Raw genomic sequence first — 17,706 nt, forward strand, 5'->3', positions numbered from 1 at the left:
TAACAGCTAACTGTAACAGTCTATATGTAGGGTACAGCTAACTGTAACAGTCTATATGTAGGGTACAGCTAACTGTAACAGTCTATATGTAGGGTACAGCTAACTGTAACAGTCTATATGTAGGGTACAGCTAACTGTAACAGTCTATATGTAGGGTACAGCTAACTGTAACAGTCTATATGTAGGGTACAGCTAACTGTAACAGTCTATATGTAGGGTACAGCTAACTGTAACAGTCTATATGTAGGGTACAGCTAACTGTAACAGTCTATATGTAGGGTACAGCTAACTGTAACAGTCTATATGTAGGGTACAGCTAACTGTAACAGTCTATATGTAGGGTACAGCTAACTGTAACAGTCTACATGTAGGGTCTATATGTAGGGTACAGCTAACTGTAACAGTCTATATGTAGGGTACAGCTAACTGTAACAGTCTATATGTAGGGTACAGCTAACTGTAACAGTCTATATGTAGGGTACAGCTGACTGTAACAGTCTATATGTAGGGTACAGCTAACTGTAACAGTCTATATGTAGGGTACAGCTGACTGTAACAGTCTATATGTAGGGTACAGCTACTGTAACAGTCTATATGTAGGGTACAGCTAACTGTAACAGTCTATATGTAGGGTACAGCTAACTGTAACAGTCTATATGTAGGTAGCTGACTGTAACAGTCTATATGTAGGGTACAGCTAACTGTAACAGTCTATATGTAGGGTACAGCTAACTGTAACAGTCTATATGTAGGGTACAGCTAACTGTAACAGTCTATATGTAGGGTACAGCTAACTGTAACAGTCTATATGTAGGGTACAGCTAACTGTAACAGTCTATATGTAGGGTACAGCAACTGTACAGCTAACTGTAACAGTCTATATGTAGGGTACAGCTGACTGTAACAGTCTATATGTAGGGTACAGCTAACTGTAACAGTCTATATGTAGGGTACAGCTAACTGTAACAGTCTATATGTAGGGTACAGCTAACTTTAACAGTCTATATGTAGGGTACAGCTAACTGTAACAGTCTATATGTAGGGTACAGCTAACTGTAACAGTCTATAGGGGTACAGCTAACTGTAACAGTCTATATGTAGGGTACAGCTAACTGTAACAGTCTATATGTAGGTTACAGCTAACTGTAACAGTCTATATGTAGGTTACAGCTAACTGTAACAGTCTATATGTAGGGTACAGCTAACTGTAACAGTCTATATGTAGGGTACAGCTGACTGTAACAGTCTATATGTAGGGTACAGCTAACTGTAACAGTCTATATGTAGGGTACAGCTAACTGTAACAGTCTATATGTAGGGGTACAGCTAACTTTAACAGTCTATATGTAGGGTACAGCTAACTGTAACAGTCTATATGTAGGTTACAGCTAACTGTAACAGTCTATATGTAGGGTACAGCTAACTGTAACAGTCTATATGTAGGTACAGCTAACTTAACAGTCTATATGCAGCTAACTGTAACAGTCTATATGTAGGGTACAGCTAACTGTAACAGTCTATATGTAGGGTACAGCTAACTGTAACAGTCTATATGTAGGGTACAGCTAACTGTAACAGTCTATATGTAGGGTACAGCTAACTGTAACAGTCTATATGTAGGGTACAGCTAACTGTAACAGTCTATATGTAGGGTTACAGCTAACTGTAACAGTCTATATGTAGGGTACAGCTAACTGTAACAGTCTATATGTAGGGTACAGCTAACTGTAACAGTCTATATGTAGGGTACAGCTAACTGTAACAGTCTATATGTAGGGTACAGCTAACTGTAACAGTCTATATGTAGGGTACAGCTAACTGTAACAGTCTATATGTAGGGTACAGCTAACTGTAACAGTCTATATGTAGGGTACAGCTAACTGTAACAGTCTATATGTAGGGTACAGCTAACTGTAACAGTCTATATGTAGGGTACAGCTAACTGTAACAGTCTATATGTAGGTTACAGCTAACTGTAACAGTCTATATGTAGGTTACAGCTAACTATGTAACAGTCTGTAACAGTCTATATGTAGGTTACAGCTAACAGTCAGCTAACTGTAACAGTCTATATGTAGGGTACAGCTAACTGTAACAGTCTATATGTAGGGTACAGCTAACTGTAACAGTCTATATGTAGGGTACAGCTAACTGTAACAGTCTATATGTAGGGTACAGCTAACTGTAACAGTCTATATGTAGGGTACAGCTAACTGTAACAGTCTATATGTAGGTACAGCTAACTGTAACAGTCTATATGTAGGGTACAGCTAACTGTAACAGTCTATATGTAGGGTACAGCTAACTGTAACAGTCTATATGTAGGGTACAGCTAACTGTAACAGTCTATATGTAGGGTACAGCTAACTGTAACAGTCTATATGTAGGGTACAGCTAACTGTAACAGTCTATATGTAGGGTACAGCTAACTGTAACAGTCTATATGTAGGTACAGCTAACTGTAACAGTCTATATGTAGGGTACAGCTAACTGTAACAGTCTATATGTAGGGTACAGCTAACTGTAACAGTCTATATGTAGGGTACAGCTAACTGTAACAGTCTATATGTAGGGTACAGCTAACTGTAACAGTCTATATGTAGGGTACAGCTAACTGTAACAGTCTATATGTAGGGTACAGCTGTGTAGTCTATATGTAGGGTAACAGTCTATATGTAGGGTACAGCTAACTGTAACAGTCAGTCTATATGTAGGTTACAGCTAACTTTAACAGTCTATATGTAGGGTACAGCTAACTGTAACAGTCTATATGTAGGTTACAGCTAACTGTAACAGTCTATATGTAGGGTACAGCTAACTGTAACAGTCTATATGTAGGGTACAGCTAACTGTAACAGTCTATATGTAGGGTACAGCTAACTGTAACAGTCTATATGTAGGGTACAGCTAACTGTAACAGTCTATATGTAGGGTAACTGTAACAGTCTAACTGTAACAGTCTATATGTAGGTTACAGCTAACTGTAACAGTCTATATGTAGGGTACAGCTAACTGTAACAGTCTATATGTAGGGTACAGCTAACTGTAACAGTCTATATGTAGGGTACAGCTAACTGTAACAGTCTATATGTAGGGTACAGCTAACTGTAACAGTCTACATGTAGGGTACAGCTGACTGTAACAGTCTACATGTAGGGTACAGCTAACTTTAACAGTCTACATGTAGGGTACAGCTGACTGTAACAGTCTACATGTAGGGTACAGCTAGTTTTCTAACTGCTATACGATCATGTTGGTGAAAACTTTTATGTTCAACATAACGTGTGATTTGAATACATCAATGCAGCAGAAAGCTATTTCTCATAATCTGTATATGAAAGTATTTGATAAAACATCTCAGGTCTGGGATCAGAAGGTCAACCTGGGTGAAAGGAATAATTTGGTAGTGATAAAATTCTCAGCACTTTAATTAGCTCTACTCGTCTAAGTATGAAAGCTTTCAGTGAACATAATTACTGATGGCCATGGAATACATTTCTGACTGAACACAATGAATCCCACATACGACGTTCCGAGTCTCTCTTCTACTTTGATTGGAGCACGTTTTGTGTTTAAGGTATTAAGCCCATGCGCGTAGTTCTCTCTAGTTCTCTCTCTAGTTCTCTCTCTCTCTAGTTCTCTCTCGTTCTCTCTCTAGTTCTCTCTCTCTCTAGTTCTCTCTCGTTCTCTCTCTAGTTCTCTCTCTCTAGTTCTCCTCTCTCCCTCTCTCTCTACTTCTCTCTCTCTCTCCCCCTCTCTTCTCTCGCTCTCTTCCTATTTCTCTCGCTCTCTCTCTATTTCTCTCTCCCTCTCTCTCTCTCTCTCTCTCTCTCTCTCTCTCTCTCTCTCTATTTTTCTATCACTCTCTCCACCATTCAGTGGAGTGAATAATTAACGTCTCACTCATTCATCACAGCTAATGTCACTTTCCATAAGACAGTTATTTCATGCTGACCCAGTGGAAAAGACACTTCCTTAAAAAAAAATATTTAAAAAAGAAGCATGTGATTCAACCTTGTAATGCTACAACATACTCTATCCCTAATAATAACCTCTATCTATAATAATAACCTCTATCTGTAATAATAACCTCTACCTATAAAAATTCACTATTTCTATAATAATAACCTCTATCTAGAATAATAACTATCTGTAATAATAGCCTCTATCTAGAATAATAACCTCTATCTAGAATAATAACCTTTATCTAGAATAATAAAATATCTATATGTTGTTAGTTCAAAGATGTTATTGGAAAATTGTATTTTTCTTGTTCTAATTGTCTCCAGCACAGCAGTGTATGTAGACTCACAGGTGCACTAACTGCCTCATACTGTCTGTCTTCTGTTCTGAAATGATCCCTCCTTCCTCTTTCTCTCGTCTCTTTTATTTCATCCAAAAATTCATAACAAGATCAGGGCTTTTCCTCCGGAGGAGTGTCCCTTTCCATCCTTTATATATTGTCCTTCATTATCTGATTAGGCTCACAGCGAGGCTTGTTCTCTGTCTGTTATTCAATGTCAACCTTTATACACACAGATAAGCCATAGAGAGGAAGAGGGAGGGAGGGATGGGACAAGAGGGGGGGAGGCTGGAGGGAAGGAGGAAGGGAAGGAGGGAGGGAGGGAGGTGATATCAGCCTCCTCTTGTAGTCCAACCTAAATTATAGACAATATGACCTGTGTGTGTGGGGTGGTAAGGTTCTTACGGTGAAGGGACTCCTAATAAACCTAGGTGGCACACTTTAATCAGAACATTTCCCGTGTGTGTGTGTGTGTGTGTGTGTGTGTGTGTGTGTGTGTGTGTGTGTGTGTGTGTGTGTGTGTGTGTGTGTGTGTGTGTGTGTGTGTGTGTGCAAGCTTGGTAACAGGTATTGGTGGTAAGACTACATGTTCATGTTGTTGTGGTTCTAGCTAAGAATAATTTAGAGTACATAATAAAGACCACTGATGTGTGAGGTTATGAGGTGGTGTGTGTCCGTCCAGGGGTCTCTTCAGGTCTGATGTGTGAGGTTATGAGGTGGTGTGTGTCCGTCCAGGGGTCTCTTCAGGTCTGATGTGTGAGGTTATGAGGTGGTGTGTGTCCGTCCAGGGGTCTCTTCAGGTCTGATGTGTGAGGTTATGAGGTGGTGTGTGTCCGTCCAGGGGTCTCTTCAGGTCTGATGTGTGAGGTTATGAGGTGGTGTGTGTCTGTCCAGGGGTCTCTTCAGGTCTGATGTGTGAGGTTATGAGGTGGTGTGTATCTGTCCAGGGTCTCTTCAGGTCTGATGTGTGAGGTTATGAGGTGGTGTGTGTCCGTCCAGGGTCTCTTCAGGTCTGATGTGTGAGGTTATGAGGTGGTGTGTATCTGTCCAGGGGTCTCTTCAGGTCTGATGTGTGAGGTTATGAGGTGGTGTGTGTCCGTCCAGGGGTCTCTTCAGGTCTGATGTGTGAGGTTATGAGGTGGTGTGTGTCCGTCCAGGGGTCTCTTCAGGTCTGATGTGTGAGGTTATGAGGTGGTGTGTGTCTGTCCAGGGGTCTCTTCAGGTCTGATGTGAGGTTATGAGGTGGTGTGTGTCTGTCCAGGGGTCTCTTCAGGTCTGATGTGTGAGGTTATGAGGTGGTGTGTATCTGTCCAGGGGTCTCTTCAGGTCTGATGTGTGAGGTTATGAGGTGGTGTGTGTCCGTCCAGGGGTCTCTTCAGGTCTGATGTGTGAGGTTATGAGGTGGTGTGTATCTGTCCAGGGGTCTCTTCAGGTCTGATGTGTGAGGTTATGAGGTGGTGTGTGTCCGTCCAGGGGTCTCTTCAGGTCTGATGTGTGAGGTTATGAGGTGGTGTGTGTCCGTCCAGGGGTCTCTTCAGGTCTGATGTGTGAGGTTATGAGGTGGTGTGTATCTGTCCAGGGGTCTCTTCAGGTCTGATGTGTGAGGTTATGAGGTGGTGTGTGTCTGTCCAGGGGTCTCTTCAGGTCTGATGTGTGAAGACATTCTCTTTCTTGGTGGAGATTGGCCTGTCACACAGCCCTATGCTTCCCAATGAGTAATATGAAGTGAACAGACACACACTTGGACTGTCACGCACACACACATGCAGACACACAATAAGGTATGACATCAGCCGCGCGTGTGTGTGTACGTGTGTGTGTGTGTGTGTTTGTGTGTGAAACTTAGAGGGCCAACACTGAACATTAAAGAGATTGAGAGTAACTAGTAGAAAATGAAACATCCTATTTAGAGCTCTGTCTATCTTACAGCCCAGTAGTCCTTGAAGTGGCCCGCCATCGTTGCCAGGCTCAAAAGTAAAGTCACCTCAAGTACAGAGTTCTGACACGCATGTTTGCCAATGTTACAGTGCAGTGCCTATTCAAGACGTCACTACCACTTTAAAATGACTCATTAAGCCGGCATATTGATCCCATTTCCCAACCTCCGGTTTGGTTTGAGGAGTGGTGAGCGGGAGAAGAGGGGGAAGAAGTGAATGGGAGGGAGGGGGGGACATTTACTACAGAGAGGTAATTCGATTGGGAATCGCAGCGACGAAGGAATTAAGACAGCTCACTTGGCGACAAAAGATCTGGAACCGCAGAGACAATGAGGGATTCCATAAAGAAAAGTTATTGATTATTACTGGATGGATGTGTGTGTGAGGCTTAGTGGAACAGGGGAATAGGCATGCTGAGCTACTAGCTCTCACTGTCTCGCATCAGAATTAGACCTTATCCATGTTTCTCAAAAGTACATTTTGAAGTTGTTCCAAATGTCAAATTTTGAAGTGTTTAAGGTTAAGTTCAGGCATTAACACAGAATGGTGAAGGTAAGGGTTAAGGTTGTGGGTTAAGGTAGAGGGTTAAGGTAGAGGGTTAAGGTAGAGGGTTAAGGTTGAGGGTTAAGGTTGAGGGTTAAGGTTGTGGGTTAAGGTTGAGGCTTAAGGTAAGGGTTAAGGTTGAGGGTTAAGGTTGAGGGTTAAGGTTGAGGGTTAAGGTAGAGGGTTAAGGTTGAGGGTTAAGGTAAGGGTTAAGGTTGAGGGTCAAGGTTGAGGGTAAAGGTTGAGGGTAAAGGTTGAGGGTTAAGGTTGAGGGTTAAGGTAGAGGGTTAAAGTTGAGGCTTAAGGTAAGGGTTAAGGTTGAGGGTTAAGGTTGAGGGTTAAGGTTGAGGGTTAAGGTTGAGGGTTAAGGTAAGGGTTAAGGTTGAGGGTTAAGGTTGAGGGTTAAGGTAAGGGTTAAGGTTGAGGGTTAAGGTTGTGGGTTAAGGTTGAGGGTTAAGGTAGAGGGTTAAGGTTGAGGGTTAAGGTAGAGGGTTAAGGTTGAGGGTTAAGGTAAGGGTTAAGGTTGAGGGTTAAGGTTGTGGGTTAAGGTTGAGGGTTAAGGTTGTGGGTTAAGGTAGAGGGTTAAGGTAGAGGGTTAAGGTTGAGGGTTAAGGTAGAGGGTTAAGGTTGAGGGTTAAGGTAGAGGGTTAAGGTTGAGGGTTAAGGTAGAGGGTTAAGGTAGAGGGTTAAGGTTGAGGGTTAAGGTTGAGGGTTAAGGTTGTGGGTTAAGGTTGAGGGTTAAGGTAGAGGGTTAAGGTAGAGGGTTAAGGTTGAGGGTTAAGGTAAGGGTTAAGGTTGAGGGTTAAGGTTGTGGGTTAAGGTTGAGGGTTAAGGTTGTGGGTTAAGGTAGAGGGTTAAGGTAGAGGGTTAAGGTAGAGGGTTAAGGTTGAGGGTTAAGGTAGAGGGTTAAGTTTGAGGGTTAAGGTAGGGGGATTAAGGTTGAGGGTTAAGATAGAGGGTTAAGGTAGAGGGTTAAGGTTGAGGGTTAAGGTTGAGGGTAAAGGTTGAGGGTTAAGGTTGAGGGTTAAGGTAGAGGGTTAAGGTAGAGGGTTAAGGTTGAGGGTTAAGGTTGAGGGTTAAGGTTGAGGGTTAAGGTAAGCTTTAAGGTTTGGGACAAGGTTGAGGTTTAAGGTAAGGGTTAAGGTTGAGGGTTAAGGTTGACGGTTAAGGCTGTGGATTAAGGTTGGAGTTAAGGTTGAGGGTTAAGGTTTTAAAGTTAATGTTAAGCCTGTCTATGTGTGTGAGTGATATGAGGCTAAAGTCCAGAGTTGGCTGTCTGCATAGGGCAGCTCCTGTTGTGTGTATTGCTGCTCCTCTCCTGAACCTTTCCTAGTCCACTCGTCTCCTGGTCCTCTCCTTTCCGTGAGCCTCTCTCTAATTTATAGTCTAGACCAATTTTCCAGCCCATTGCTCGAGCCTGCAGGCATAGAGAGAGAGAGGAAGCCCTAAAAAGATGACTCCATCTGTAGCCGTTGGGAGGACATCATGAGACACCCTCCGCAGGGTTCCTCTACAGTGACTTTAGGGCTTTTTATCATTTTAATACAGAGAGGTGATAAGATGCTCACTGCAGCATACAACATGCAATAACCTACTAATCTGCCAAGAGCATGCAGGTGAATGGGGCTTGTTGTAGGACTGGGTAGGGGGTACTGTGTGAGTGTGTGGGGGCGGGGGCGGGGGCGGGGAGGGGGGTGGTTGGTGCCTCCCGAGTGGTGCAGTGGTCTAAGGTACTGCATCACAGTGGTAGCGAGATTCTGGGTTCGAGTCCAGGCTCTGTTGCAGCTGGCAGCGTCCGGGAGACCCATGGGGCGGCGTACAATTGGCCCAGCGTCGTCCGGGTTAGGGGAGGGTTTGGCCCAGCGTCGTCCGGGTTAGGGGAGGGTTTGGCCCAGCGTCGTCCGGGTTAGGGAAGGGTTTGGCCCAGCGTCACCTGGGTTAGGGGAGGGTTTGGCCCAGCGTCACCCGGGTTAGGGGAGGGTTTGGCCCAGCGTCGCCCGGGTTAGGGGAGGGTTTGGCCCAGCGTCACCCGGGTTAGGGGAGGGTTTGGCCCAGCGTCGCCCGGGTTAGGGGAGGGTTTGGCCCAGCGTCGTCCGGGTTAGGGGAGGGTTTGGCTACAAATTGGATACCAGGAAATTGGGGAGAAAAATGGAACAAAAGAACTTCTCACTTATAGTGGATTTATCAGTGGTGACAGTGTTTCCTAGTGTCGTGTCTTTGGCTATGCTGGATTAAGTGATATTATATGCTATTCTATAAAATAATTTCTCCGTAATTAATATTACCTGATTGAGCTAATCATGTAAATGTAATTAACTAGAGAGTTGGGGCACCACAAAATAATATTTATAGAGCTGTTATCTTCCAAATAAACTCTTAAAAACCTAGTAATATTTTACATCAATAGCAGTCAATATTAATAGTCATCTTAATTCAGTCTCATCTGAAAGTTGTACATTCTTGGTTACCAGACATACGACCGGCCAGGTCCCGCAGATTTGTCAGGAAGCGCTGGGAAGACAGAACAAGGATGTCATGTTAAGCATCTGACAGAGACCGTTCCTCCACAAATTACTACATGGCTTCCTCTACAGTTGTTCATTTATCAGGTCAGGAATACATCTTGTGATGGTCCAGCTATTTAACACCCCTCCCCTATCTGGTGGCCTTGAGGGGTACTTGTGTCCAGGACAATGCCTGCCATTCATATTCACCTCGAATATTCTTGACCATTTATAACAGAAGTGGATTGTGCAGGTCAATAAGAAATTAATGTGCATTACACATACACATAATTAAATCATAACTTGATTACAAATGACATCATAAAGGAAAACGTCCCTAGTGGGCGGAACAGATATGACAGCTTGTTACACAAAAGAAAAGGGGCTGGGTTTGAGTGAAAGAGTGGGAAGACTGAGGAACAAAGAGCGAAGCTGTGCTATCGTAAATACAGTATCTTATGCATTCTAAATTACCGGCCATTTGGAAAAGGAAAATGCAATATATATTTACTCTGAAATGCGCTTCGGTAGGTTGGTGGTAGATGGAAGAATGTCTCTGGTGGTAAATTGAATACGTTGTAGTAACGTCGTTGTGTGGTAGACGGGATACTCTGTCTGTTCCTTCCTGACCCTCGTTTGCAGCGGCTGTTGCTAACTCATCGGCTAGGAGGTATCACTTCTGTAGTGAATAAGAGTTCAAAGTTCATACCATTCGCAACCAAAGTTCACGCTGATGTTGGCTTCGTTCTGTGGTTGTTATCTGAACCATTCTGACATCGGACCGTCGTCCTCACATCCTCGGAACAGGAGGTTACATTGTTGTCAAGGCTTTATATAGGAAGGGAGAGGAGGGCGTGTTTGAAAAGTTTTATAGCCCATGTCCCTTCACAGGGGCGGGCCACTGTTTGAGCAGAGCCCTGCCTTGTGAAAACCCAAATCTCACATTTTAGAATCTAAAATCACATTTCATCCCATCACGAATAATTTCATATTCAAATATTTAAATTGAACAACAATTCCATGTGAATCCGAAAACTCTGATGTGTAGACTTTCCACTGTAGAGTTTGTCATCTTATCATTGATGAGAATGTCTCAGATGACAACCGAACTGACATCATATTCATTAAGTACCACCGCATATGTTCAATTGGTCAGATTACCAGAATATAGTTAATTTACCCCCACCTTCTGATGTTTACATTTACATTTACATTTAAGTCATTTAGCAGACGCTCTTATCCAGAGCGACTTACAAATTGGTGCATACACCTTATGACAACCAGTGGAACAGCCACTTGCATCTAAATCTTGTTGGGGGGGAGAAGGATTACCTACCCTTACTTACCCTATCCTAGGTATTCCTTGAAGAGGTGGGGTTTCAGGTGTCTCCGGAAGGTGGTGATTGACTCCGCTGTCCTGGCGTCGTGAGGGAGTTTGTTCCACCATTGGGGGCCAGAGCAGCGAACAGTTTTGACTGGGCTGAGCGGGAACTGTACTTCCTCAGTGGTAGGGAGGCGACAGGCCAGAGGTGGATGAACGCAGTGCCCTTGTTTGGGTGTAGGGCCTGATCAGAGCCTGGAGGTACTGAGGTGCCGTTCCCCTCACAGCTCCGTAGGCGAGCACCATGGTCTTGTAGCGGATGCGAGCTTCAACTGGAAGCCAGTGGAGAGAGCGGAGGAGCGGGGTGACGTGAGAGAACTTGGGAAGGTTGAACACCAGACGGGCTGCGCGTTCTGGATGAGTTGTAGGGGTTTAATGGCACAGGCAGGAGCCCAGCCAACAGCGAGTTGCAGTAATCAAGACGGGAGATGACAAGTGCCTGGATTAGGACCTGCGCCGCTTCCTGTGTGAGGCAGGGTCGTACTCTGCGGATGTTGTAGAGCATGAACCTACAGGAACGGGACACCGCCTTGATGTTAGTTGAGAACGTCAGGGTGTTGTCCAGGATCACGCCAAGGTTCTTAGCGCTCTGGGAGGAGGACACAATGGAGTTGTCAACCGTGATGGCGAGATCATGGAGCGGGCAGTCCTTCCCGGGAGGAAGAGGAGCTCCGTCTTGCTGAGGTTCAGCTGAGGTGGTGATCCGTCATCCACACTGATATGTCTGCCAGACATGCAGAGATGCGATTCGCCACCTGGTCATCAGAAGGGGAAAGGAGAAGATTAATTGTGTGTCGTCTGCATAGCAATGATAGGAGAGACCATGTGAGGTTATGACAGAGCCAAGTGACTTGGTGTATAGCGAGAATAAGAGAGGGCCTAGAACAGAGCCCTGGGGACACCAGTGGTGAGAGCGCGTGGTGAGGAGACAGATTCTCGCCACGCCACCTGGTAGGAGCGACCTGTCAGGTAGGACGCAATCCAGCGTGGGCCGCGCCGGAGATGCCCAACTCGGAGAGGGTGGAGAGGAGGATCTGATGGTTCACAGTATCGAAGGCAGCCGATAGGTCTAGAAGGATGAGAGCAGAGGAGAGAGAGTTAGCTTTAGCAGTGCGGAGCGCCTCCGTGATACAGAGAAGAGCAGTCTCAGTTGAATGACTAGTCTTGAAACCTGACTGATTTGGATCAAGAAGGTCATTCTGAGAGAGATAGCGGTAGAGCTGGCCAAGGACGGCACGCTCAAGAGTTTTGGAGAGAAAAGAGAGAAGGGATACTGGTCTGTAGTTGTTGACATCGGAGGGATCAGTGTAGGTTTTTTCAGAAGGGTGCAACTCTCGCTCTCTTGAAGACGGGAGGGACGTAGCCAGCGGTCAGGGATGAGTTGATGAGCGAGGTGAGGTAAGGGAGAAGGTCTCCGGAAATGGTCTGGAGAAGAGAGGAGGGGATAGGGTCAAGCGGGCAGGTTGTTGGGCGGCCGGCCGTCACAAGACGCGAGATTTCATCTGGAGAGAGAGGGGAGAAAGAGGTCAGAGCATAGGGTAGGGCAGTGTGAGCAGAACCAGCGGTGTCGTTTGACTTAGCAAACGAGGATCGGATGTCATCGACCTTCTTTTCAAAATGGTTGACGAAGTCATCTGCAGAGAGGGAGGAGGGAGGGGGGAGGATTCAGGAGGGAGGAGAAGGTGGCAAAGAGCTTCCTAGGGTTAGAGGCAGATGCTTGGAACTTAGAATGGTAGAAAGTGGCTTTAGCAGCAGAGACAGAGGAGGAAAATGTAGAGAGGAGGGAGTGAAAGGATGCCAGGTCCGCAGGGAGGCAAAGTTTTCCTCCATTTCCGCTCGGCTGCCCGGAGCCCTGTTCTGTGAGCTCGCAATGAGTCGTCGAGCCACGGAGCGGGAGGGGAGGACCGAGCCGGCCTGGAGGATAGGGGACATAGGGAGTCAAAGGATGCAGTAAGGGAGGAGGGAGGGTTGAGGAGGCAGAATCAGGAGATAGGTTGGAGAAAGTTTGAGCAGAGGGAAGAGAAGATAGGATGGAAGAGGAGAGAGAAGCGGGGGAGAGAGCGAAGGTTGGGACGGCGCGATACCATCCGAGTAGGGGCAGTGTGGGAAGTGTTGGATGAGAGCGAGAGGGAAAAGGATACAAGGTAGTGGTCGGAGACTTGGAGGAGTTGCAATGAGGTTAGTGGAAGAACAGCATCTAGTAAAGATGAGGTCAAGCGTATTGCCTGCCTTGTGAGTAGGGGGAAGGTGAGAGGGTGAGGTCAAAAGAGGAGAGGAGTGGAAAGAAGGAGGCAGAGAGGAATGAGTCAAAGGTAGACGTGGGGAGGTTAAAGTCGCCCAGAACTGTGAGAGGTGAGCCGTCCTCAGGAAAGGAGCTTATCAAGGCATCAAGCTCATTGATGAACTCTCCAAGGAACCTGGAGGGCGATAAATGATAAGGATGTTAAGCTTGAAAGGGCTGGTAACTGTGACAGCATGGAATTCAAAGGAGGCAATAGACAGATGGGTAAGGGGAGAAAGAGAGAAAGACCACTTGGGAGAGATGAGATCCCGGTGCCACCACCCCGCTGACCAGAAGCTCTCGGGGTGTGCGAGAACACGTGGGCGGACGAGGAGAGAGCAGTAGGAGTAGCAGTGTTATCTGTGGTGATCCATGTTTCCGTCAGTGCCAAGAAGTCAAGGGACTGGAGGGAGGCATAGGCTGAGATGAACTCTGCCTTGTTGGCCGCAGATTGGCAGTTCCAGAGGCTACAGTTCCAGAGGCTAATGCAATATGCCACAGGATGTTTTTGCTGGTCAAGGCCAGTCAGCTCTGGAGTGAACCAAGGGCTATATCTGTTCCTGGTTCTACATTTTTTTAATGGAGCATGCTTATTTAAGATGTGAATGCAGTAGAAGCCAAGGTAAATTCCTAGCTAGCATTAAAGTTATTTTATAAAAAACAATCAATCATAATCACTAGTTATAACTACTAATCCAGTTTAGAAGGGAATATTAACCAGGTGAAATTGTGTCATTTCTCTTGCGTTCATTGCAGGCAGAGTCAGGTTATGCAACGGTTTGGGCTGCCTGGCTCATTGCGAACTAATTTGCCAGAATTTTACGTAATTATGACATACATTGAAGGTTGTGCAACGTAACAAGAATATTTAGACTTAGGGATGCCACCCGTTAGATAAAATACCGAACGGTTCCGTGTTTAAACTTAATAAACGTTTTGTTTTCTAAATAATAGTTTCCGGATTCGATCATATTAATGACCAAAGGCTCGTATTTTTGTGTGTTATTATGTTATAATTAAGTCTGATTTGATAGAGCAGTCTGACTGAGCAGCAGCAGGCCCGTAATCATTCATTCAAACAGCACTTTCGTGCGTTTTGCCAGCACCTCTTATTCTCAAGCACAGCGATGTTTATGACTTCAAGCCTATCAGTCTAATGGCTGGTGTAACCAATGTGAAATGGCTAGCTAGTTAGCTGGGTGTGCGCTAATACTGTTTCAAACGTCACTCGCTTTTAGATTTGGAGTAGATATTCCCCTTGTGCTGCAAGGGCCGCTGCTTTTGTGGAGCGATGGGTAACGATGCGCTGTGTTCCTGGTTCGAGCCCAGGTAGGGACGAGGAGGGGGACGGAAGCTATACTGTTACACTGGCAATATTATAGTGCCTATGAGAACATCCAATAGTCAAAGGTACGACTGAGGAAAGTCTGTTTTAGCCTCGTAGTGCAGTTCCGTCGATAGACCAGTCATGATGGATTTGTAGGGTTCCGTGTAGCAGAGGGGTCCAGTCCAATTGGCAAATGGATCTATTCAGCTAACACTCCAAAATGCTCTAGACAGCTAGCGGGCCACGGCTAGAGTAACCGCCTCGAGCAGATTACGTCGGTAGTCCAGTCGTGAAGGATCGGCAGAGTTCCGTACCCCGTACCGGCAGTTAAAGGGGTCCAGGCCAGTTGGCAGAATAGGTATTGTAGCCTAGGAGTGGCTGATGGACCTCTTCAGCTAGCTGGGAGATGGGCCTAGCATGGGCTAGCTCCAGGCTAATTGGTGCTTGCTTCGGGATAGAGACAATAGCCAGGAGTTGTCACTTGGATTGCAGCTAGCTAGCTGCGATGATCCAGGTGAGAAGGTTCAGAGCTTTCGGTAGGAATCAGGGGATATGGAGATAAAACAGGTCCGGTATGCTGTGGTTTGAATCGCATTGTACAAACTGGCGAGAGATTTCTGAGCCAAAGGAAGCTGATGACCGCTAGCAGTGGTTACCTGACTACTAGCTAGTAGCTAGTTAGCTGGCTAGCTTCTGTTGAGGGATTTAGATTCAGAGGTAAAGAAAAATACTTTAGAAAAAAGCAGATCCACACCACATTGGGTGAGGCGGGTTGCAGGAGAGTATTTTGAAGTTGAGGTTTAGAAAAATATAAAAAAGATATGCGAAGAAAAAGATATATACATGGGACATGACAAGACGAAGGACAATGACGTCTGACTGCTACGCCATGCCTGCTACATAATGCCTGTCACTGCAATCAATAGGTTCCAGATGGAGCAGCGGGCTAGCGGTTAGCGGGCTAGCGGTTAGCGGGATAGCGGTTAGCGGGCTAGCGGTTAACAGGATAGCGGTTAGCGGGCTAGCGGTTAGCAGGATAGCGGTTATCGGGCTAGCGGTTAGCAGGATAGCGGTTAGCGGGCTAGTGGTAGGTGAGGTTAGAGCCATGGACAGAAATGTGCTACGTCAATGACCATTTATTTATCTTTGCATTGTTTTGATAGAGTACATAAACTACCAGTCCTCTATCTGCACAGAGTCAGTGTGAACAGCTGACCTCCTTCTAGCCCTACCTTTGTTTCCCTCTTTTATTTCATCAACCCATATCACTGAGGTTCCATTGCTTCCATATGGCCCATATAGAATGTCCCCTATGCTGTAATAACCATGATGATGACCCGTATCTAACAGCCATTAACCTCTGTTCTCTATGGGACATATTTTCCGCACAGGCAGACATATCCATCATAGTCTCATAAACCCAACCCAAGGCAACACAACCCAAGATGGAGATCACTGAGGTTATTTTTAATCAGTGCATTTCGCCAGGGGCTAGTTTGCATCAACTACCTTCACTAAAACCACTGCAAAGGTGTTGCCAGCAAACGTGGGTTTTGAGTCCAAATGTTCATGTCTGCCTTGTGATTTGTTTGGAATCCCCAGATTGTTTTTTCTTTAGGCTGTGACGTACTGTAGTTCCTCTATGCCAAAAAAGTCCATCATTGAAGCCAGACTCTAGTTACTGTGTTGGTTGTGTTTACGAGACTATGGTTCTGTCTGTCTGTGCTGTGGACTGACTTTGATCCTGCCTGGTATGGTATTTGGTGTGTGTGTGTGTGTGCATGTATAAATGTGTCTCTCTCGCTCTTTCTGTCTCTCACATAGCAAGCTCTCTTACATTTAATTTCTGTCTTTCTTTCTTTCTTTCTCTCTCTCTCTCTCTCTCTCTCTCTCTCTCTCTCTCTCCAATCTCTCTCTCTCAATCTCTCTCTATCTCTCTCTACCCTCTCTCTCTCTCTTTCTCTCCCCCTCTCTCTCCCCCTCTCTTTCTCTCCCCCCTCTCTCTCTCTCTCTCTCTCTCTTTCTCTTCCCCTCTCCTATCTCTCACCCTTTCTCTCTCTCTCCCTCTCTTTATTTCTCCCTATGTCTATTGTCATATTTTGTCTGTAGCCAATCCTAGAGACATACAAATAAATGCACTATATGAGATCACATTATACTGTAGAGAGATGACATTATACTGTATGTAGCCACCCCAGTCACACTCTCAGCCAGAGAGATTAAATTATACTGTAGAGAGATTACATTATACTGTATGTAGCCACCCCAGTCACACTCTCAGCCAGAGAGAATACATTATACAGTATGTAGCCACCCCAGTCACCCTCTCAGCCAGAGAGAATACATTATACTGTATGTAGCCACCCCAGTCACCCTCTCAGCCAGAGATAATACATTATACTGTATGTAGCCACCCCAGTCACCCTCTCAGCCAGAGAGAATACATTAGACTGTATGTAGCCACCCCAGTCACCCTCTCAGCCAGAGAGGCCAGAGAGAATACATTATACTGTATGTAGCCACCCCAGTCACACTCTCAGCCAGAGAGAATACATTATACTGTAGAGATATTACATTATACTGTATGTAGCCACCCCAGTCACACTCTCAGCCAGAGAGAGACAGACAGAGAGAGAGAGTGAGAGAGAGAGACAGACAGACAGACAGACAGACAGACAGACAGACGGACGGACGGACGGATGGAAGGGCAGACGGACGGACAGACGGACAGAGAGGGACAGAGAGGGACAGAGAGAGAATGAATGAATTACAGTACTATACATACAGAAAGCCATCTGAATGAATTACAGTACTACACATACAGAAAGCCATCTGAATTAATTACAGTACTATACATACAGAAAGCTATCTGAATGAATTACAGTACTACACATACAGAAAGCCATCTGAATGAATTACAGTACTATACATACAGAAAGCCATCTGAATGAATTACAGTACTATACATACAGAAAGCCACCTGAATGAATTACAGTACTATACATACAGAAAGCCACCTGAATGAATTACAGTACTATACATACAGAAAGCCACCTGAATGAATTACAGTACTATACATACAGAAAGCCACCTGAATGAATTACAGTACTATACATACAGAAAGCCACCTGAATGAATTACAGTACTATACATACAGAAAGCCACCTGAATGAATTACAGTACTATACATACAGAAAGCCTAAAGTGATAGTAATGTAAATGTACACCTGAAAGAAATAGTACACACCCAAAATCTGTGTTTTGCACTGATGACATACTTTGCATTAAATCCATTACGGTGTGTGTGTGTGCAGGTGTGTGTGTAAGTGGTTGTGTGTGCATTTGTCGCATCCAGAGAGAATTCTTGCCACTCGACTTGTGAGAAAGTTAATGAGCTTTGATGGTACATAAAGGATGTGAGCTTGCCTGG

At 45.2% G+C, this 17,706-nt stretch overlaps 1 long non-coding RNA gene across 1 annotated transcript; it reads left to right on the forward strand.

The window, feature by feature from the left end:
• The first annotated feature begins 5,314 nt into the window (after positions 1 to 5,314).
• Positions 5,315 to 5,937, forward strand: LOC127907586 (uncharacterized). Its single transcript, XR_008064989.1, has 3 exons — positions 5,315 to 5,433; positions 5,538 to 5,576; positions 5,895 to 5,937. It is a non-coding gene; the product is annotated as an uncharacterized LOC127907586 (long non-coding RNA).
• The last annotated feature ends 11,769 nt before the right edge of the window (positions 5,938 to 17,706 follow it).

The sequence above is a fragment of the Oncorhynchus keta genome, chromosome 1, assembly GCF_023373465.1.
Source record: "Oncorhynchus keta strain PuntledgeMale-10-30-2019 chromosome 1, Oket_V2, whole genome shotgun sequence".
Lineage (NCBI taxonomy): Eukaryota > Metazoa > Chordata > Actinopteri > Salmoniformes > Salmonidae > Oncorhynchus > Oncorhynchus keta.